Source organism: Anolis carolinensis, chromosome 4 (genome assembly GCF_035594765.1).
Source record: "Anolis carolinensis isolate JA03-04 chromosome 4, rAnoCar3.1.pri, whole genome shotgun sequence".
Taxonomy (NCBI): Eukaryota; Metazoa; Chordata; class Lepidosauria; order Squamata; family Dactyloidae; genus Anolis; species Anolis carolinensis.
In genome coordinates, this window is record NC_085844.1 from 41,339,597 (window position 1) to 41,362,227 (window position 22,631).

The 22,631-nt window shown below is 39.6% G+C and overlaps 1 long non-coding RNA gene across 1 annotated transcript; it reads right to left on the reverse strand.

The window, feature by feature from the left end:
• Positions 1-1,485: 1,485 nt before the first annotated feature.
• LOC134298857 (uncharacterized) lies at positions 1,486-21,096 on the reverse strand. The gene is made up of 3 exons (XR_010005967.1): positions 18,761-21,096; positions 3,390-3,497; positions 1,486-1,860 (listed from the first exon to the last, which is right to left on the reverse strand). It is a non-coding gene; the product is annotated as an uncharacterized LOC134298857 (long non-coding RNA).
• Between the last annotated feature and the right edge of the window lie 1,535 nt (positions 21,097-22,631).

Below are 22,631 nucleotides of genomic sequence, written 5' to 3' on the forward strand. Positions count from 1 at the left end.
CTCATTCTCTCAGACTAAGATAGCAGCAATAGCAAACCTTCTGTAAAAGCTCTATGCAAAAAAAAAACAAAAAAAAACCCAAAAACAAAACAAAAACTTTATAAAAGATTTTTTTTGATAAGTTAGAGTTGATTTAAATAGACACAGTAACAACAACAAAAGCTCCTTTGAATCCCAGGGGAAAATAACATTTACTGTCCTAGTTGTAATTTGTTTTAGTTTGTGATTGGAAGAAAAGAGAGGCCATTGTATTCCACTATATTTCCACTCCTGAAATGCTCATATTTGCTCTTTCCAAAGCCAGGTTTTCTAGGCAAAGGGACCACTGTGCATTCCCCAAATATTCCAATGTTCCAGGAACAGTCACAATCTGTTACCCCATTTTTTCAGCTGCTTTTAAAATGTTGCTGCTTCTCATTCTTTTTCTCACTTTCCCTCTCTGTCCTTGGATAGCTTCAATTGCCGTAAGTTGAGTTTAAGGGCAAAAACGTAGTTGGCATGCAAATAACTCAGCAGGGAAAGAACAAGAGAAGGAGGGTTTTTTTGTGTGTTTCAGGAGTGACTTGAAAAACTGCAAGTCACTTCTGGTGTGAGAGAATTGGCTGTCTGTAAGGATGTTGCCCAGGGGACACCCGGATGTTTATGTTTTACCATCCTTGTGGGAGGCTTCTCTCATGTCCCCACATGGGGAGCTAGAGCTGACAGAGGGATCTCATCCTGCTCTCCCCAGATTTGAACTGAGGAGTAAATTCAGACAAAAGCAAATTTCTGCAGCTCCTCCTACCATGTCTGTTGTTCTCCATTAACAATGTTAACTATCTTGCCCACATTCTGATGTTGCTTGGCCACATGCACCAGTTTTCATATGTGAAATGGTGATCATTACATCACTACAGGAACTTCTGTACCAATAGGAACAAAACAGGAGGGCGGTCTTGAATCCCAGCACCAAAGGACAGGTCTAATCATCTTTATTCAAAATAGGGACATATGTTTCCACTAGAATATAAAGTGATACATTGAGTGTTGCACAAAGAGTCCTTATAACAACTTGTATGGGTATTGCTTTCTCTTTCTGTCTTCTTTTGGTTTTCTTCAACATCCCCCCCCCCCCAAGATGCTTGGAAATGAAAGCAAATATAGCCTGATTTATATATAATCCAATCTGACATTTTTCACCATCCTGGACTGAACGTTCATGTGGTGAACAAGTTTTCTTATTCATCAAGAACCTAAATCAACCGTGAGCCTAGCACAGCGGGCAAGCTTCAGCCCTCCAGGTATTTTGGACTTCAACTCCCACAATCCCTAACAATCCCTAGCTGTTAGGAATTGTGGGAGTTGAAGTCCAAAACACTTGGAGGGCCAAAGTCTGCCCATGCCTAGCCTAGCAGGAATTATATTATACATGAATTCTATTCAATGGATATCATATATTGTTGCACCCCAAGGCAGCGTGAGCACTAGAAACAAAACAGAGACCAATAATCTTATAATATCTTTATTAAAACAATTATAAATTCAGGAATGAATAAATGGAAAGGATGAGTGAGCAATAGTCCTTTATGAAAAGGTATGAATTAGTCCAAAGAGTTGAAGAGAAAGGTCCAATATTATTGTCCAAAGTCCAGAAACTGAAACACAGTCAAAACTGTTGGAAAGTTCTTGAGCGGGGAAAAACAAACAGTGAGCAAGAGTGAATAACAAGGTCCAAAGTCACTAGGAAGTCTTTGATATCCAGGCAGGAATGAGACGACGTTAAAACCAATCTTGATTCAGGAACAAGGCAAGGAAGTGAATTTACTCCGGTTTGAAATGGGAGTTGCGGCTCGGCTTAGCCGCCAGGAACAGGAAACTTGGCTGGAGTCGGTGAAGTGTTTTCAGGAAAATCGCTACGTTGACACGGCAAATTGTTCACAGTGTAAGACACTTTTATGGAACTTAGATCTAATCACAGCAAAGGGAAACCAAACTCCCCAAAGGTTCCCAAGGGAATCTCCTATCCATTATCCCCTCTAGATGCCTCCGAAGCCCTTGTTTTTCTGATCTCTGGTGATGCAGAAACTCCCTTCTGTTAAAGGATACATTCCCCGGGGAACTTGGGACATCTGGTTCTACCATGGAAGTAATGTTTTCAGTAACTCTCCAAATTAAGGAAGCATCGGAGCTATCCACAGCTGGGGTCTGTAATTGAAAGGAGTTTGAAGAACTGGACAAAAGGTCAGAATAAGCTTCATCCTGGTCAAAGTTAATTTCTGAATCAGGTTCAGAGCCCAAAGATGGCTGGGGTATAACACATATTATATTGCTCATTGTGTGCTCTTTGTAATTTAGGTTTGTTCTGAAATGCAACCTGTGGCACTTCTACACTGAAGACTTGCAACTTCATCCCAAAAGTGGGTGGTGGTGGTGGTGGTGGTGGTGGTGGTGGTGGAGGGAGTCATTTACTTATTATTTCTAACCATTTTAAAGACAGAATCCTAAGGACCCTATCAAATGGCACAGGACTGCTTCCGGTTGATTGAAAGTATATAGAAATTGAGACTTGTGAAACTGAGGACTTCACTGGTTTCTCTGCATACAGAAACAGATGAAAATTGGTATTTAAGATGAGGTGGGAACTGTTGTATTTTAAAGTGGGATGAAACTGTTGGATCTTAAGGTGGAATGGGAACAATTGGTAAAATCTCTGTTTCCTTTGGAAGTGGAAGGCCACTGAACTTAAGGCCCTTCCAGACAGGCCTCAATCCCGGGAGTAACTAGGATATTTTCAGGTTTACCTAAGGCATCATTTAGATGCCCCAGGTAAATCTGCAACAGGTCCCACATTTTGGGCCTATCTGGAAGGGCCCTTAAAAGATTCCCCCCACGTGTGATGAGGTCCCTAATGTACAGTAGTTTGACACTGCTTATGCTGCCATTGCCCAATGTTATGCAGTCATGGGAGCTTTTTGTAGTTTGCAAGGTCTTCAGCCTTCTTTACCAAAGAGAGTTGGTGCCCCATCAAATTGAAAATCCCTGGATTCCACAGTATTGGGCCATGGCAGTTAAAGTGGTGTCCAACTGCATTAATTAACCATTTGTCTGAATGCGTAGATAAACCCTTAGACAAATGGTTCATTAGGCACATTTGGTTTGGCCACTTGGGCAGGTGATGTAAAGAAATACATCAAAGCGTAAAGAGTCTCTTTTCATCATACATTCATCTGCTTTTTGGTGAACTAGCAGTAGCTTCTAGACATGACAATACTCTACTTTTCTGAATATTAAACACTGGGTTAATTGGAAACACCTCCTCCTCCTTCAGTCCATTTCTGCATCAGCAAGATCTCTCCTCCTCTCTCCAATTACATTCTTTTATAATCATGCCAATGGCTGCCAAAGGATACAGTATGTATATAGGTTCATTACCCACGTACAATAAGCTCCTGTGTGGTTTTCCTTTGGAGCAATGTAGAGCAGAGGATTGTTTTTTTCTCTTCCACTGGTGCCAGGATCTTAAACCATTTTACAGAAAATAAAGGAAAACAAATTAACTAAAATTCTATTCAATAGACACAATATCTTTTGTGTTAGAGAAAAGATAATTTGAAATCTGTAATATTATTTCTTAAAAATGCATCAGCAGTAAACTTTCTGCTTTCTTCTAGCACTGTTAAAGATAAGGATTGGTATCTAGTATTGCAGTTTCAGATTAACAGTTTAGGTCTATAGATACATTACCGCTTTATATTCAGTTATAATTTGCATGGAGTCATGGCACTAATGCCCAAACACATCAAAGTTTACACACAATATTGTCTTTCTAAACCTGACTCACTATACATTATGAAAAGTACTCAAATGAAAGAAAAATGTCTTAAAATGCAAAAAAACCCCGTGCATTTCATAGTCTTGCTTCATAATATTTTCTCCATTTGAAAAGAAAATTTTTGTATGTTTTTGTTATTCCTAAGTAAAATGAAAGAAGAAAAGATTTCTACCCTTATGGTGAGCTCACTATCCATGGCCTGTGGGTTGTATACAGACTTTTGAGGCAAGGTGGCCAAGTGTCTTATTATAAGGTTTGGCTCCTATGTGAGAGTTGGAAAGTTCATCTCTTCCAGCTTGCCAAGTGTCCTTTAGTATAAGAAATGTCTCTTATTTAGTCCAGAAACTTTGCTTCTTATGCAGACTGAACGAGATGCAGCAAATTGAATGCAGAAAGTCAATTACCAACGTGTTTGATCTCATTAGCAAAAAAATGTATTTCTTACGAGCCATTCAGGTTCAATACAATATGTGTATGCATATACCTTCAAGCTGTCTGTTGAGTTATGCTAACACTATATGAATTTCTTAGGGTTTTCTTAAGCAAGAAATCCTCAGAGGTGGTTTTTGCCAGTTCCTTCCTCTGAAACATAGACTACAGCATCTAATACTTGGGGCTGGGCTCCCATTTAAGTACTAACCAGAGTTGATGCTTCTTAGCTTCAAAGATCTGGCACTTTAGGATTCAGTGGGACCTTGGTATTTGCTGGGGTTTAGTTCCAGGATCCCATGTGGATATCAAAATCAGCAGATGCCCAAGTCCTATTATATACCATGGTGTAGTAAAATTATGTTCCTTTTATAAAATGACAAAATTAAGGTTTGATTTTTGGATTAAAATTCTTTTTTCAAGCTTTGGATACAGAATCTATGGATGCAGGAGACTGACTCTATTTAGGCCTTATACGAGTCGTTCTCAACCTGAGGTCTCCAGATGTTTTTGGCCTTCAACTCCCAGAAATCCTAACAGTTGGTAAACTGGCTGGGATTTCTGGGAGTTGTAGGCCAAAAACATCTGGGGACCCCAGGTTGAGAACCAATGTCTTATACTGTCATAAAAATAAAGGTTAGGGATACATTTTTTTAAATTACAAACCTGAACATTATAGTACCAGCAATCCCTGAGTTACAAACATCTGACTTACAAATGACTCATAGTTAGGAATGGGGGTGAGACAACAGAAAGTGAGAGAAATCTACCTCTTGGAAGGGAAATTCACCCCTGGAAGAGTTATTATCATGGGGAGAATGTGTCTCTGCTGAAGCTTTATAACCAATCCTTGTTTCCACATGCCAAATTATTCAAAATCCAATTCTCATAGGGACAAAAAGTGAGGTGAAATCTCCTGAACAGGGGCATGGAGTTTCACTTAAAAATGCCCACATCCCTCCCTCTCCGCCCCCCTCCCCCCGCTGCCACCCAATTGCCATGAGCTTGAAATTTCCTAGCTCCTTGCAATGGACTACAAAAAAAAAACATTTTACAAGGACACGGAAAGCCTCTAAAAGCTGTTTTATCTTTTATCTTAGTCACTTTAGAGGCTAGCCAGACAATGAACATCAGCTTCAGTTGTGTCATTTGCCGAGTTTCTGGTTTTTACTACTGTCTGCTCAGTCCTTTTATTTGGAATTTGGAATCATTTGGTAAGTATATACTGCAAATGCTGTCTATTCAGTTGCTTTTTTTGTCATTAGAACTTTATTCATGCCATTGCAGAACAATCATAAGGACTTCCAGCCCACAACTTGAGATTTTGCAGTCTGGTTTATGTCTGAGTACTTTTCAGTTTACAAAATCAGAAAGGTATTTTTAAAATGTGCACACAAATGCAAACTATAACAATAACCCAGGGAACTTACCCTGAAAACTGCAGGGTTCCAAACATTTGCCCAATTGCTCCGATAATAGCAGAAATGGACTAAGACTTGTACAATCTCCTTACTCTGGATCAGATATTGAAAATACTGAAGACTTCTTTGCCTTGGACACAATGGGTCAGGGCTAGTTCATGGTGTTGGGTGGAGGAAGAATCCAGTTTACCAGAATGCCTAGCACTGTGCTTATTTGTTATTTCTTTTTTAATGCTACTTTCTCTCTTCTCCAGGCAGATTGTGCCTCGGTAGTTTTTCTGTCTGAATGCTCAGAATGCTGAGCAATTGTATTCAGGATTCTGACTCTATTTCTGTCATGTTTTATTTTGCTTCACATCTTGCCTTAACTGCTTGAAGTGTTTCATTGGGCCTTTTCTTTCTTTTTGGCTGCAGATAATGTCTTTTTGCATTGATCCTTGTCTTTCTGGGTTAGAAAACACTAAAAAGTATGGGCAAGACCTTTTGAGGTGGAGGTGATCAAGCCCATAGCCAAGGGGGCAGTTTAGGGGTTCAAATTTTTCAGGTTAAAAAAATTTGGTTTACTCATGAATTTTAACTGGTTAACCACACCCACTGCCAAATCTATGAGAAGCAAAAGTTAGAGTCCCTCCAGAACTGCAAGTACTCTCTCAACCAAATTTTGATTAGTCACATGATCATTACCAACTTTCTATCAATTTACATTGCAATGGTAGCAATAGCTGACATAGTGCAAACAACCATAGTGGAATCCCTGCCAAAGAAACAATAGAACAGGAGCAAAGAAAAGAAGCTGTGGCATTGGCCTTTATATGAACAAGACTGTTTCTGATGACCAAGTGAAAGCTCAATTAGTGTCAAATCCACAGACTCCATTTCCAGGATATGTATTTCCTGTAGATAAGAAGAGGCATCTCAGATTTCAACCCAAATGGTTCAGCAGATTTCCCTGGTTGGCAGGGCCGGCCCAAGGAAATTTTCAAGTGTAAGCGAAACAGGATTTTGGTGCCCCCCCCCCCTAAAAAAAAACCCAATCACCGAGAAATAAAAGGTAGAAGGTAGAGGAGAATAGAATGGATAAAAGAGTTTACCTTACAACCAGAAGTTTATTAACAACATTATGTTCATATAGTAACATTACATAGAATTAACACCAATCTTGCATTTTAATAAATAAATATTTTAATAAACTTTGCAACAATTTTAATTTTTTTGTTATTTCTAGTCTACAAGTACTACACAAAGGTTTCCTGGTCATGATATCTCTTCAGAAGATTTTTCAGACTTCGGACTAGCTTCAGATCAGTTTTGTTTGGGAGAACGCAGCCCCAGGAGAATAGACACTTCCTTTCTCAGGAAGTGAACTCTTGTCCTTCAGAAGTGCCACGCCAGCGTGGACCATTGTAATGGGTGTAGCAAAGCAGGGGAAATCCAGTCATGAATCAATCAGGGCCAGCTAACACCTCCCAACAAAAAATTCACTCAGGGAGGAAACAGCCAGGGTTTAAAGCTGCAAGGCCTTTACATCCTTATCATTTTTCCTAATTGCAGCATTCATACTTGCCTCTAACAGACAAAAAAAACCAATCAGAAATATTATATATTCACAACCTTTAGGAAATAATATCCCCTGATGGCACAGCGTGTGAAAGCGCTGAGCTGCTGAAATTCTGGACTGAAAGGCCGCAGCAGATTTGAATTGGGGGACCAGAGTGAGCCCTCACTGTTAGCCCCAGCTTCTGCCAACCCAGAAGTTCAAAAACATGCAAATGTGAGTGCATCAATAGGTACTGCTCCAGCGGAAAGGTAACGCCGCTCCATGCAGTCATCCCACATGACCTTGGAGGAGTCTACGGACAACGCTGGCTCTTTGGCTTAGAAATGGAGATGAGCACCAAACCCCAGAATCAGACATGACTGGACTTAATGTCAGGAGGAAAACATTTACCCTTTAGGGTTGTTGTATGTCTTTCGGGCTGCGTGGCCATGTTCCAGAAGTATTCTCTCCTGACGTTTCGCCCACATCTATGGCAGGCATCCTCTGAGGTTGTGAGGTCTGTTGGAAACTAAGCAAGAGAGGTTTATACATCTGTGGAAGGTCCAGGGTGGGAGAAAGAATTCTTGTCTGTTGGAGGCAAGTGTGAATGTTGCAATTAATCACCTTGATTAGCAGTGAAAAGCCTTGCAGCTTCAAGGTCTGGCTGATTCCTACCTGTGGGAATCCTTTGTTGGGATGTGTAACCTGGTTTTTTCATGTCTGGAATTCCCGTTTTCAGAGTTTGTTTCTTTATTTACTGTCCTGATTTTAGAGTTTTAAATTGCTGTTTGCCAGATTTTGTTCATTTTCATGGTTTCCTCCTTTCTGTTGATATTGTCCACTTGCCTCCTCCTTGCCCAATTCTCCCTTCCTGGACGTGGCCGCAGGTCGCCAGGGCGAGCTGCGGCCACGTCCAGGAACTAAGGGAGGATTGGGCGATCTCTGCTGTGTGCGTGCACACAGCAGAGATCGCCCAATTCTCCCTTCCTGGACGCGGCCGCAGGTCGCCAGGGCGAGCTGCGGCCACGTGCAGGAACGAAGGGAGGATTGGGCGATCTCTGCTGTGTGCGTGCACACAGCAGAGATCACCCAATTCTCCCTTCCTGGAAGCGGCCGCAGGTCGCCAGGGCGAGCTGCGGCCACGTGCAGGAACGAAGGGAGGATTGGGCGATCTCTGCTGTGTGCGTGCACACAGCAGAGATCGCCCAATACTCCCTTCCTGGACGCGGCCGCAGGTCGCCAGGGCGAGCTGCGGCCGCGTCCAGGAACGAAGGGAGAATTGGGCAATCTCTGCTGTGGCGCTATGGGCTGCTGTCGACGCCTCGACAGCGCCCCTAGCGGCCAGCGCCCGAGGCCGCCACTTCAGCAGCCTCATATGTCCAACCGGCCCTGCTGGTTGGCCTACTCATTTCATGTACAAGGTGCACTCTGTAAGTATGGTGTGGTGTTTGGAAGAGAAGGTGAGGGTAAAGGTGCCCATCAGAAGCTTGGGACATTGGTTGCTAAACCATTTGTGTGATGGAAAGATGCAATAGAAGTCTTCAATGGACCCTGCAAAACAGGGTACCTTTAGAACAACTTGTGCTTGGCTGAAAACTTCATGCTAATTCACAGTGGGAGACATCTTGATGTAACCCGGCATCATGATAAAGGAACTAAGAAGAAAACAAAGAATTTTTTTCCAGTTGTGGAAATGATTGTCCTTTGTAGCTGACAAGAACCAACTTAAAGAAGGAACAATGATTCAGGATCTATTTACCTGTGAATAACTGAAAAATATATATGATGGGATCTGACAGATTCACCCATGTTGAATAGTAGAATTGGTAGAATTTGGCCTTTATACCAAACTTCCCTGCATAAGGAGAAAAGCATGCCCACTCACACCAAATTCACCAACTCCCCAGTTTCTTTTTGTTCTTTCCATTCATTGCAACCCCATGGAAGAGAGTGCAGGAAAACCAAAATTACCACTCACACCTCCTTGGATCCAAGCCCCAAGTTTTATTCCAGATTTTGGTTTACCTGAACATGTGGTTCAGATATAGTCCTTAACAGTGAAGAATAAGAACTCTCCATTATAAGTAATAAACTAAAACAGCCTGTGCAGTGAGCCATATTTCAGAATGCACAAAAACATTCCATATCAGTACCAAACACTTTTTCATTAATAGGTAATAGAACTGCTTTTCCTGTGGCAAGAGGATAGGGGATATAATCCTTTCTTCTTATTTGCCAACCAGAAATCTATCATCTCCTTAAAACTGTAACTATCCTATTTCTTTTAGCTCTTTTGCTGGCAAAGCAAAACATGGATTATTTCTCAGTAGATCTCTAAGTCCTATTTTAAACTTTTTAGTAGAAACATGCGTAACATATAGCATAGAAGCTACCTGTGACACTCCATGGCTGGTCATGCAGATCCCTTGGTTAACCCCACTTCTGATGCCACAGTTTTGGGTGTGTTCAATTCCTCATTGGTATGGATGCATGGCAAATGCTTCCTTTGCTGCTGTTTTTCTGCGAGGTTGAGCTTATAACAGCTTGGAATGGCTGGGATTTCTGTAAACCTCTTTCCAGGGATGATGGCAAATTTAGCGGGTGGAGCTGAGTAGAGTTCCATAACTCCAGTGTTGCCCACCCAGGCATGTAAGGTGAACTAGTTTGTCTATGAAGGGTCATTGAATAGGAGTGGAGGCTGGAGTGGCATCATTAGTAGGTCCATGTTCATTGTAGAACTTAAATCCTGACCACACTCTTGATTAGACAGCAAATGAGTTAAATTTTCTGGGAAATGCTATTACATGAAACTTTTTGTGCAGGAAAAAGCTATTTGTAACCCCTTTAGGGAAAAGAAAATTAAAGTTAATTACCAAATGATGGCGTTCCCTTAATTTCATCATTACCTTTAATTTTAAATTATGAGCAGCTGCATGCTGAAGAAGCAGATTCTACTAAGTGTGTCACTGAGTGTTTTCAGATGCTGCATACTTTTGTATATTGATGGAACATTACAGCTCACTCCCAGCAACAAAACAAAAAGCAAAATAACAGCTGTAGAAACAAATGCTGAGGCCGAGAATTCAAAATCACCCCCACAAAGTCCTGGCAGCTCACCTACAAATGATGCACACCTCAAGTTATCCATGAATGCAACAGCCCCATCAGTGTACGACATCAGCAGCATTGGCTTTGGCACAGTATGTTTCTTTGGACACTGTTTTCTTCTGATTATTTCCTTGCCTGGAAAGCAGCATGTCTGAATTAGAGAGGTTTATGTTTGCACAAAGGCAAGAAATCTAGGAAAACAAGGATCTTGATGGCATGGATAATCTCCATATATACATAAATGTTTCTCAATCAGACACCTTGTTTTCCATACAGAGAATGCAGAGCCTTTTATCTCTCTCAAATCTTCCACTCTTTCTCAGAATAGCTCCCATCATATGGCTCCTGGTCAGTCGTAGGGCCGAACAGGGAATAGGGTTACAGCCTGTGTTGGACGGGGTCGCACTCCCCCTGAAGACACAGGTTCGCAGTCTGGGGGTGATCCTGGACTCATCGTTGAGCCTTGACCCCCAGGTCTTGGCAGTGGCCAGGGCAGCATTTGTTTCATTGAAGCTGTGGGGATGTCACTTTACATGTTTACATAACACAAACACGTCTTCACACAAACTTATATGTGTTCATGTTGCCAAAATGAACAAAAATATTTATCAATGCTATTAGCAGGCTGCAATCGCTCTACATCTAGTGATATAGACCCATGGCAGTCCAGTCCATGGGCCAGCAACTCTCAAACCCTGATGTAAAAATTGTGTCTACAAGCCAAAGAAGCCACTCAAAAGATGTATTAGATGCCCTGCTAAGGGGCACACTGCTGCCTTTATTTTTGCTTTTGTCCTTTTAGTTTTTTGTTTTAATTTTTCATTTTTTTAAGTTTTAGGAAAACTAAAAAATACAGTGCAACATTCTGTGATTACAAAAGGAGTCATCCAAATGGATTCAACTATACTTTCCCATGCATTTGTAGTGATTGTATAATCATATATGGAAATCTCTCACTGCTGAACTGCAATAATCTTTTGTCATCACTCTTTAGTATCTTGAATTAACAAGCATTGCCCCCGCCCCCTTCAAAAAAGATGGATATGTGGTTTATTTGAAGATAAAGTTCTTTATAGAGTCAAGAGCAAACATATGGACATATTTACCAAATGTGAGTTCAATCATTGTGATAGTTCTCAGCTAAGGGCAGTTCGAAGGGAAGCCACTGCTCCTCATCTGAGTCAGTCTAACAGACAAGACAGAACTTTCTTCTAGTTTGACACCTTCCCAGTGATAATGGTCGGCCACCTTTATCCTCTCCACAATTTTTCTTCCTGATGGTGCTTCCTCTAAGGACAGGAGAGAATTGTGGCCCTAGTGACAACAACCACACACCAAACACAGCAGGAAGTCCCATAGAACTGAGGCTGGTTTCTCATGCCCTGCTTCGCCTTGGCATCTCTCTCATCGTCATCTTCTTCAGAGCTCTGCTACCTGATTGCCCACTTGTTCCAGTTTGGCAAAACAACATTTAAAAAAAATCATCTGGACAGAAATGTTAGCACTGAAAAAGGGGACATTGCAAGGAAATTGGATAATGGGAATTTCTGCCCTAAAAACCCCATGTAGAGGAATACTATTAGTAAATGACACATTACATTTACCAGGAAGCATTCTTTACACTTGATTTACTTGTTCTGAGAATTACCTGTTTTATTGTTTTTATATATATATATATATATATATATATATATATATATATATATATATAATACCACATTCTGTGAAATTGAAAATATTGCTTGTTTTTTGTTTTTACAAAGTACTCTAAAGAAATATTACACTTTAAAAATTAAGCCTACATTCCCATTAGTCACCTAAAAACAGTTTGTAATGGCAGTACTAATGTGTGTTGTGAACTTCAGTTTTTAATGCTATATGCAAAATAGGTTACGTAGCTACTGCTGGAAAGTTCCCACAGGTCCAGTTATAAATGATTGGCAAAATGTTCCTATTATTGCTGGAAGATCTAATCACTTTTCCTACTCACACACTACCGCTGAACTACAGCACTAGGAACTAATTCATTCAACCACACAACACAGAACATCAGTGTTTAATTCTATCTTTAAATGTGCATGGAGAGAAGATTTTCCCACCATTATCCAATGAGATTTCCTTTTACTAAGGAATTACTTTGCTGTTGTGTGATTTCAAGTCATTTCTGATCTATGGTGACCCTAAGGTTCTATCATGGGTTTTTCTTGTCAAGATTTCTTCAGAGAGGGTTTGCCTTGGCCTTCAAGTGAGGCTGAAAGAATGTGACTTGTCCAAGGTCACCCAGCAGGTTTCCATGGCTGAGTGGATATTTGGTCTCCAAAGTCCTAGTTCAATACTCAAACCACACAATTATAGGAAATTACTAGGAAACATGATTTTGAAATACAAGTCTAATCAGCCCCCTGCATTGATAATATCCTGCTTAGTTATTTCTGTGCTATAAAACAAATTGCTGTTACACAGACCAATTTGCCGTGGAGAGGTTTTGACTGTGACTCAGCACTCATTACAGGAAATATAATTAGCCACAGTTGTTGGAGTTTAGTGCGTAGACATCTGTGGGCTGCAGACGAGAAAAGATTATTAACCAATTAGGATGTCAGGGAAAATATGTGGCAATTAAGGGAGTGAATTATTTTGAAATGCAAATCTCTGTGAATTACGGCCATTATAGGTTGGTAGTCAATGTTGGACTGGGAGACTGGGGTTCAAATCCTTGCTCTGCCATGGAAACCTGTTGGATGACCTTAGACAAGAAGTTACATTCTCTCTCAGCCTTAGAGGAAGACAGAGGTAAATCTCCCATGAATCTTGTCAAGAAAACGCTAAACACATCTTAATTAACTGTAACCAGAAATTACAGATTGCTCACTGTCCTTAAGATAGTAGGTGCTATCTGGATGGTGTTTGTCTATGCATTACATGGATCCATTCAGACAACCAATTTTACCTTATGGTGACTTGTAAAACACCACATTCTTCGACTTATCTATCTAGTGCTGCATGAGAAAGCCAGCCCCAGGTCCTTGGGACATCTAGTTTACCTGGGCTAGGCCACCGCTCAGTTAAGTCTCCTTTTCTCTCTCTTTTGTCTCTCTCTCTGGTGCCTGCCAGAGCACTAACCCAATGAAAGGCAAAGAGCACTCCTTAGATGCCTTGCCATCATCTTCCTCTGAAGGTTTATATGATGTGCCATGACAACCAGGGGTAGATTACCCCTGGCCATGACTTACTGGGGAGCCTGGCTTGTTAAAGGTACTTTGGGAAACCATGTCTCCCATGTATATAATTTGCCCTAAACACTACATGTGTTCCTATTTTGCCTATATGTTGTGTTAACCTAATGTTCTATGCTCCTGAGATCCCCATTCCTTCCCTTTGAGGGAAACCGTGTTCCTGAACCCAAAGATGTCTTGCATCCCACACAATTGTATAGCCTGGGGAAAAGAAACTAAGTTGGGAACTTCCTCATCAAGTTCCCATTTTCACCTATATTTTTGGACTTTACCTGGATATTGCAACACTACTATCCAGGTGGGGGAAATCATCTCCCTTGCCCCTTGGGGAGAGAGCAATTTACCACCCATGCCTTTGACTCCTGGGACCACTCATGTTGGAAGGAATCAGCATTTCAACAGCCAAAACTCATCCTCTGTCACTTTTGCATGATTGTATTAATATATGATGTTTTGTTTCTCTGGGGTCTGGAATTGCCAGGCCAGCTCCCTTAATGGGCCATGTCATGTTCATCCCATGGAACAATAGCTTTCCTGGGTAGGGCCAGAGATGCCCTCAATCATTTTATTGTTTTTCCTATCAATAAAATGGAACTTCACCTGTCGCCACTCAAATCACCCATTGTAACAGCCATGCCGGCTGTGATTGGTTAGAATTAGAGGCTTGGCTACAGCCTGTGCCAGCTTGTGCATAAAAAGGGCTATGAAACTGTATTCTGTATGCTATCTACTTTGTGAATGAATCACTAGCTAGCATCTTATCTGCAGATAATAAAATCTTCCTTGGCTGAAAATCACCGTCTCTCCTTGCTTGCTGGCTAATTTCAATTGGGCCTGATCTGTATGCTCGCCACAGCAGGAACTCACTCAAAATGGGCAGCTCAGGCTCATCATTTGCCTGGGTTTCTGCCTACAGGTTTCTCTCTGGTCTCACTGCCAGAGGTTGCTTCCTAAGTTGGAGTTTAGTGTTAGAGATGCAATCTTCTAGTGAAAAGAAAGGAACTTGCACCACCTGAAAGTGGCCTTTTCTGTACACTTATTAAAGGAACAGAAATAGCCCTTCTTTTGCACCTAGCCGCCATAGATAAAGAGAAAGATGTGATTTCAGAAGGCTGACATTCCTCACAATGATGCCAACTACATTGTCAGCCATCAGTATATAGATGCCTGCTATTTTTGAAAATAAAAATGGCTACATTAAAACATTCTAAAATTAAAACATTTAACTGCTAACTTTTAGAAATAAAACAAAACATTTTAACTGCTAACTTCTGTAAATAAAATATTTTAATCAACATTCTTAATCTTCAATTCTATTTTGATTTCTGTTGCATTAGGCTAAGTGTAATAGCGAACAATGCTGTCCATTGTTTGGTAAGCATTTAGTTTAAGTGATCTATTGTGATAAACCTTACAATTCACAAGAATGGAATTTTGGGTAACTCAGTTCACATCAATATTCAAATCACTACCTATTCCCTTTTCTCAATCAGAAGTAAAAGATTTTATCATGTTAATATTTTCACATGACCATAACAACTTAGTTCTCGACTAGATCAATTCAGGACCACCTGTAGCTAATGCAATATAATATGTCTATAATCTATAAACATGAGTCAGGGTGTTAATTTAAATTAATGATATGGATTTACCCATTACTAACTCGGTATAGGTTTACAGAAGACATAAGACACAACACCAGCAGAATGCAAGCACTATATCAGGCTGCTCTGATTATTATTTTGGTTGATATAATTATACCCCTTGTAAAAAAGCTCCTTTAATGGAAGTCACAAGTCAGTTGCTGTTAAGGCAAATATTTATATGCATATTTATACTATAGGCATCAGAGATTAGGAAGATTTATTTGAACAGTTCCTGGAATTCATGACTCTCAGCCCATACCCTATAACCCCTAACACTAGGATTACCATTGCCTGCATAAAAATGTTCCTTAGAATATGCTTATAATACAATCATCTTCTCTGAACTTTGCAGTCTCATACTGCATTGCCCTTTAGTATTATCAAGTAAGAAAAGAAAAACAGCTATCTGGCATGACTGATTGCTCTGCCAACATTGTTCTTCTTCTATTATGTAAGTAGCTGACTGACCAGTTACTAATTTGTGGTGCTCTGTAACTGTGTCTTTTCTTAATGACAGATTGCCATGTTGCTTCTCTGTGACATGGTACACTAATTCCATAACGTTCAACATTTCACAGATGGAAATTGGGACCCATGTACCCAAACATCAGAGTTTGAACAAGATAGCAAGATAGAGGAAGAATGGCTGCAGCATCTTACTTTTGCCTGAACTCACTGGGGAAGGCAAGATCCACCCCACCTACTCCTTTTCTCCCTGTTGAGTTTTTTGAGTGCAAGCTACTTTTGAACTTTAAATTAAATTTGTAGCAATTAAAGTTGAGGACAAGGGAAGAAAGGAGGGAAGGGGAACTGAGACATTTTGAAAGCAACTGAGACAAGACAGGATTAATTGGGAATGTACCTACAAAGCATGGTGGTGCCCCCGTTTTGGGACAGAATTGGTGCGATTCTCCATTGTGGGGTGTAAAAATGGCATGGAGGAGTCGAAGCTTTCATGAAGGGTCTTTGGAATTTATATGTGGTCTGCAGGCCACACAATTCTCACATTCTTGGCAATGGTGCAGATTAAGCCCACAGAAAGAATAAAAGCAACTGCTTGAGTTAATAGTTGGAGGGAAGATTTGGACCCAACAAGGAAAGACTTTCCACTGAAGACATCTTCACTCAAAGCTTCCACAAACTCTTCCACTTGCAAGACCATGACTACTTATTTTCATGATGGGACCATATTGTATGTTTAAGGAATGTGTACACATGAAATGCATGATTGGAATGACTTTCTGTCAAATTAGAGGAGAAATTATTGGGAGCGAAACAAGTTTGAACATAGTAGGAGATAAAGGCAAAGTGTTTCTATGTATAAAGAGTATTCACACAATGGATTAGAATGGTCTAGAAAACAAGCTTGACTAGGCAACATTTCCCAGAATAATAGCTGATATCAGTACTCTTTAGCTACGTCCTGAAAGGTCCACCTGTCCTGCAAAGTTTTATGCAAGGGTTTTGTGTATTGTCATCTTGATGTCTTTCTTCTAGCATAAGCTCTGTGAGGAATGCACATATATAATCCCTATTTGAAAATCCATATATTTCAAGCCATGGATGTTCATGGACAAGATGAGGTATGTTCCCATTACCATTTTTGGAAGAGACATGAGCTACCATTGCTCCAAGATCATATTTTAGTTTCTCTCTAGATATGAATGAAAGATTTTGCTACAACTATAGGAGAAATTAGAGTGAGAGGACCATCTTGCTAATAATAGTTAAAGAAGTACATAATATATATCTACTGGTGAAAACACCCACATTTTGAAAAGACTGATACTGAGATTACTGCTGCTTTTACATGTTAAGTTTTCAACTTCAGATATCATTTCCTGACATCTTTTCACTTCTATACTTTCAAAGGTATTGACTGTTTATTAACTGAGTTCTAAGAATCACACTATGGTTTCTGATTAGGACAATGGCAAAAAAAACCCCTTTCTGTAGTTATCAAAAACAATTTCAACTTGTCTTGTAAAAGGTTAGCAACATGTTTCTTCTGGTTGTTTTACATCCTACACATAATTATGTGATTTCCAAATAAGGAACAATATAGTCATAATGGAATGCAATTGTATCAGTTACAACATAAATAAAACGGAAGTCATATATTGACACTTGTCTAAAAAAGCCAACACTTTCCAAGACACAACTAAATGGGATTAGAATGATCCGTTCATACACTTGAATGCTTTTCTTCCCACGGCAAAGAAAAACACTTTACTCTGTCATGAAAAGGACAAATTATAGCCAGTCTGTCACATATAATTTGACAATTTTCAATGCTTGAACAGCAGGAGGGCAAGGCATATATTTCAAACATTGCTACTGATGGAAGTACACAGCTCCCAATTATCACGCTGGATCAATGTCCTGCTTGAAGTTGGTAGCGGGATGCATTGCCATTAAAGCATGGCACAGAAGAACCAAAAAGTTGCCTGATTAGTTTTGGTTTTCAAGCTATTAATTATTTAAACATGCACGGAAAGTGAACCTGGGGAACTAACAGATGTACAATGCAGCAACTGAAAATGAGCACTTTACAAAACTTAATTCTTAACTTGTTTTCTCAGCATCAAACATGGCAGCTCATTATTCCACATAGAGAACCAAAAGGTGAAAAGCAATGTCACCGACTTTGGACATACCCTTTAATTATTTTTCAAATCAATACACTTAGAGAGGGAAAGTGGTAAACCTTGGCTTGTGTCTTTCATGTATAATGGCAATTTGGATTGTGGAAAAGACAGATCTGTGTTGTTAAAGATACTTTTATGATGCCCAGAAAAAAGCATTATCCAATGACTACAGTCACAATTATGTTAAACTCAGGGGACAAGCAGAAGCTGCAATAACGAGATCAGAGTATGTTGTGAAGATTGTCTGATATGCTAGACTTTAAAGGTTTTACTAGCAGGGATGTGAAACCAAAAGCCAAGGATGGATTAATGTTTCATCAAATAATATGGGGTTCTGCTATGGAAAGAACTGAAATTAGTACTTTTCACGAAAGTTTCAAATAAAACATGTTCCGTTTTCACTAGCATCTTTGTCAGTATGTAAATCTGCCATGTCTCTCAGAGATAAAGTAAAATCCTTGTTTTGAATCATAGTGCTTTGATTGCAGACTAGATCAGCACCATATGATACCCTCTCCCTAAAAAAAAAGCAGAGACATCAGGATACACATGTGCAACAAAATAGGATGATTTTACAAGGACTCTTGAGAAGAATTTTGGAAAACAGTGCAGCTGAAAACTATGATAAAAATGTCATAGTAGCATGTATTTTTTAGAGTTGGGAGGGGGAAATGTAGTGATGCAGTCAATCCAACCATTGATCAATTTGCATTTTTATTAAACATGGTCAAATTCATACAGCACCATCTATCGACTTTATCATATGGGAGACGCAACGAAGCATGACTGCCAACTTTGGTGATGGTTCATACTGCCATGCACATCCCGTTGATAGACTGCCCCCTCCTTCTGATAAATCCATCCCCTACTATTGATGAGAAACCCATCAATAATTGCAGATTACACCACATTATTATCACTTACTTGGTTAGATGAGGTTGTTCCAGTTCTGTGATGGTGCGGTGGCACTCAAGTGACATCGGGGGTGGGATTCTCCTCCTCTCCCACTATCTCCTCCTCTCATTATTCCCAAAGTAGTAATATTTTACTGGAAATAAGGAAGTGAGACACTGGATGCATCAATACTGAAGAATTAATGCAGTTTGATACCGCTTTATACTGACATGGCTGACTACTATGGAATTGGAGAAGCTGTAGTTTGGTGATGCACCAGCATTAATTGTCAGAGAATGCTCAAAATGTTGTAAAACTACAACTTCCAGGATTCATAGTTTTGAATGGTGTCAAACTGCATTAATTCTACAGTGTAAATGCTCTAATCTTGATCTGTGCTAGTTGCTGGGAAGTGGTATTGAGAGTTGTGCATTCTTTCAAAAAGAAAGATGATTTTTGGCATTCATCTTTAGAGCTCCCTCTAATCGTGTTCCTTCTCTATTTTACCATCCCAGTGTATGCAGGAGAGCAGTTTTGCATATAGAACAAATATAACAAAAGTATATGTTTTCACAGAAATTGTTACTGTTTATAAATGAGAAACCAAACTAACAAGTAATATTTAACACGAGTCTAAAAAAAGAAAAGAAAAACAAGAGCAATACATGCTCAGTGTCCCAGCCCCTCCAGTCTTACCGCTCTCTCATAGCCTACATATTTTGACAACTACACTTCATTAATCACAGACAGCTATGAAAATTTCAGCCTCCTCAATTCTCCGAGGGATTGTGGAGATTCATTAGCTAGTATCTAAAAACAGATTGAAAAAGATATACATTAATGCAAGCAGCGAGCAGAGTTAGGTTAAAATAAGCCAGATTTTCAAATCAATAAATAATATTTATTGCCTTTTGTCCTGAAGGAAACAATGTCCTCAAAACACTTGTTTGTAAATTACTCTCAGTTAATTAACTGAATTTCCTTCTAAGTCAAATGACATTTATTTTATTTTTGGAACTATCTGGACAACATCTGGATCCAGAACATACACTGCTTTATGTGAAGTACATTTTTCCCATTTTATGCACAAAGAAAGATATTTCAGCTGTACTGAAAACTGGTATAGATTATGCCACTACAAATGCTTAAGCAACTTGCCAACTCATTTCATGGAAATAACTTCTTGGACAAAGAGTATAAAATTATATAAGAAAAACAAAATGCACAATGTATGTATTGAACATAAACAGTGGTAGATTGTACTGTTCTGGAATATGTCTATGTTCTCACAATTTTTCCACTGTTAAGAATACTCATGTTTGAACTATAGCTTAAATAGTATATTGTTTTTGGACTATTGCTTAAATAGCCTATTGCTTAAATATTCTGGCAGCTACATTCTCAATGACTAGGCTTTAATAGTAGAGCCATTTTATCCTTCTTCAATCTGGTGCTTTCTAGACACGTTACCTTCTTCTGCAGGAAGTCACATTTTCTGTGCAGAAAATTGTATTGTTTTCTATACAAACCCCCCCCCCCACGTTTTCTGCACACAACAATCCATATATAATTTAGATTTGTGCAGAACAACTACAGCATTTTCAGAATCACCTGTTCTCTTCACAAACATAACACACATTATTTTTATAAAGAAATCCCAAACTATAAACAATCTTTTAAAAAATACTTTTACAGAAGAAAGAAAATTGTCAGAATTACTTGTTGCTTCTTACAAGAATAAAATTAGTGAAGAATTCATTTTCTCATTTAAATACATATATATCAAGTCAAAAGAGCTATCCAAATACTTTGCATTAAAAACTTTTAAATTTCTGCCATTGAGGGGCATATCTTGATGATCTTATGGGTAAACTCTTTAGATGGCAATGTCTATCGTATCACTTACTTCAAAAGGTTATAAACATTTTTGTTTTGGAGCCTTCCATTCATTTTAATGAATGAGCCTGCCTGATGTCATTACTCAGTTGAGACAAAACTGAGACAGAATTTTATGAGAAGAAAATCTATTTGATCTACTTATATGTGCCATCTTTTGATGTAAATATCCAGATGTTATCCTTATGAACTCCCATGCATTTATCTAAATAGGCTTCAATTTATTTCTATTGAACTAATGGGGAATATGGGATCTATTTGGAGAGACAGAAAGATAGACTGATGATAGAACAGATAGATATGAACAAAGTAGTCTGGTTTAGACTAAACTGAAGTCATGATTGAATGTATCATAGCATGACTCACTGGAAAGGGTAATAATGCTAGATAAAGTAGAAAGCAGTACAGAAAGAGAAGATCAAATTACTGACAGATTGGCACAATCAAAGAAGTCATGACCCTATGTTGCAGGACCCAAATCATACTGTTGATAACCAAATCTCATTAAGATCTCTCATTCATAGGGTCTCCAAAGGGGCAATACAACTTGATGGTGGAATAAACAAATAAATGTGATACCAGTTGTATTTTATTTTGTCCTGAAATTGGTACAAATACCAGATATATTTATGGATTTACACTATTTCATCATATAATAGTCACCCCCCCCCTTTTTTTGAGGGGAAGAAAGGGTGTGTGACTATTATGCGATGGTGACTATTATGTGATAAAAAGAACCCATTGGGGGGGCTTCTTTCACCATGTAATAGTAAATGAGAGGGCACAATCATGCAGGTGGGTGAAACATCACCTGCCCGCTTAGCTGTGCCCTCAAAGGAAGTACCTGCATGGGTGGTAATGCTCAACTATGTGACTGCTCCTTTAAAGAGGCAGCCATACATGCTGCCCCATTGGCAAAAGAAAAAGAAGATAGATGGCCGGGGGGGGGGGGAGACGTGAATTCCTCCAATTCACCCCACTCCCTGCCTGCCCTCTTTTCCAGCTGCTGAGGGGCTTGACTTGGTTTCCAGCCTAGTCAAACCCCACAGTGCCAAAATAGCAGTTACACCCTTAGTTCACTTGCCCAGGCAGGTGAACTAAGGGTTTAACTATTATGCAGGGAAAGGCAAAAGTTCTATTTTGCCTTCCCCAAAAGGGTATATGACTATTATCGTGGAAACTATTATGCAATATATAGGTAAACTTTTTAAACAAGAATTTCTCACCTGTATTTTCAGCTACATTTTCCAATTTGTATAGTATGCAAAGTGGGTTGGAAAATTCTAGTTGACATTTTAATTACTGAATGAATTAATTTCTCCCCAAAAAGGATTTTCCCGTTTGGAAAGGATAAGGGTGATGAGGAATTAAAACTGACTTGTCATATTATTCCAGGACATGAGATATCATGGCCAAATCCTGAGACCTAAGGAAGACCCTGATGGTGGTGGAAGTGAGGAGCCTGGCGAAGTCTTTAAACATATTACATTAATTGTCTACTGCAGTTGCTCAGAGGATGTCATTGAGATAAAAGACACATCCCTAGCCAATGAAACAGAGGAAGCATGGAAAGAGCAGAGGTCTCTGGAGAGTTTAAGGCAGCCCTACAAAGCAGTCTGGAACAAAGGTGGGGGCAGAGCCCACAATTAATTTTTTTAAGGGCACTGCTCTCATCCAGAGACTCTTTGTCTCACTCCGAGACAAAACAACCAGGTCTAGGTTCCAAGATGTGAGAACCCTATCCCAAAGGGTCCCATGGAGGGTAATCCCCAACCCTTTCTATAGGACTACGGGGAAAATAGAAAAGGGCTGTTCTGGTTGTACATATCTGTTCACATGATGCACCTGTATATGCAGTTTTGCATGTCTTTTCATAGCCAGCTGGAGAGACTTTCATGCAAATAGAAAGTTATTCTCATGTGGATTTGACTCACTCTGTGTGGAATACAACATCTACAGACTAATTAAATATCACATTCCTTTCCCCATGTCTATTTTTAAAGTG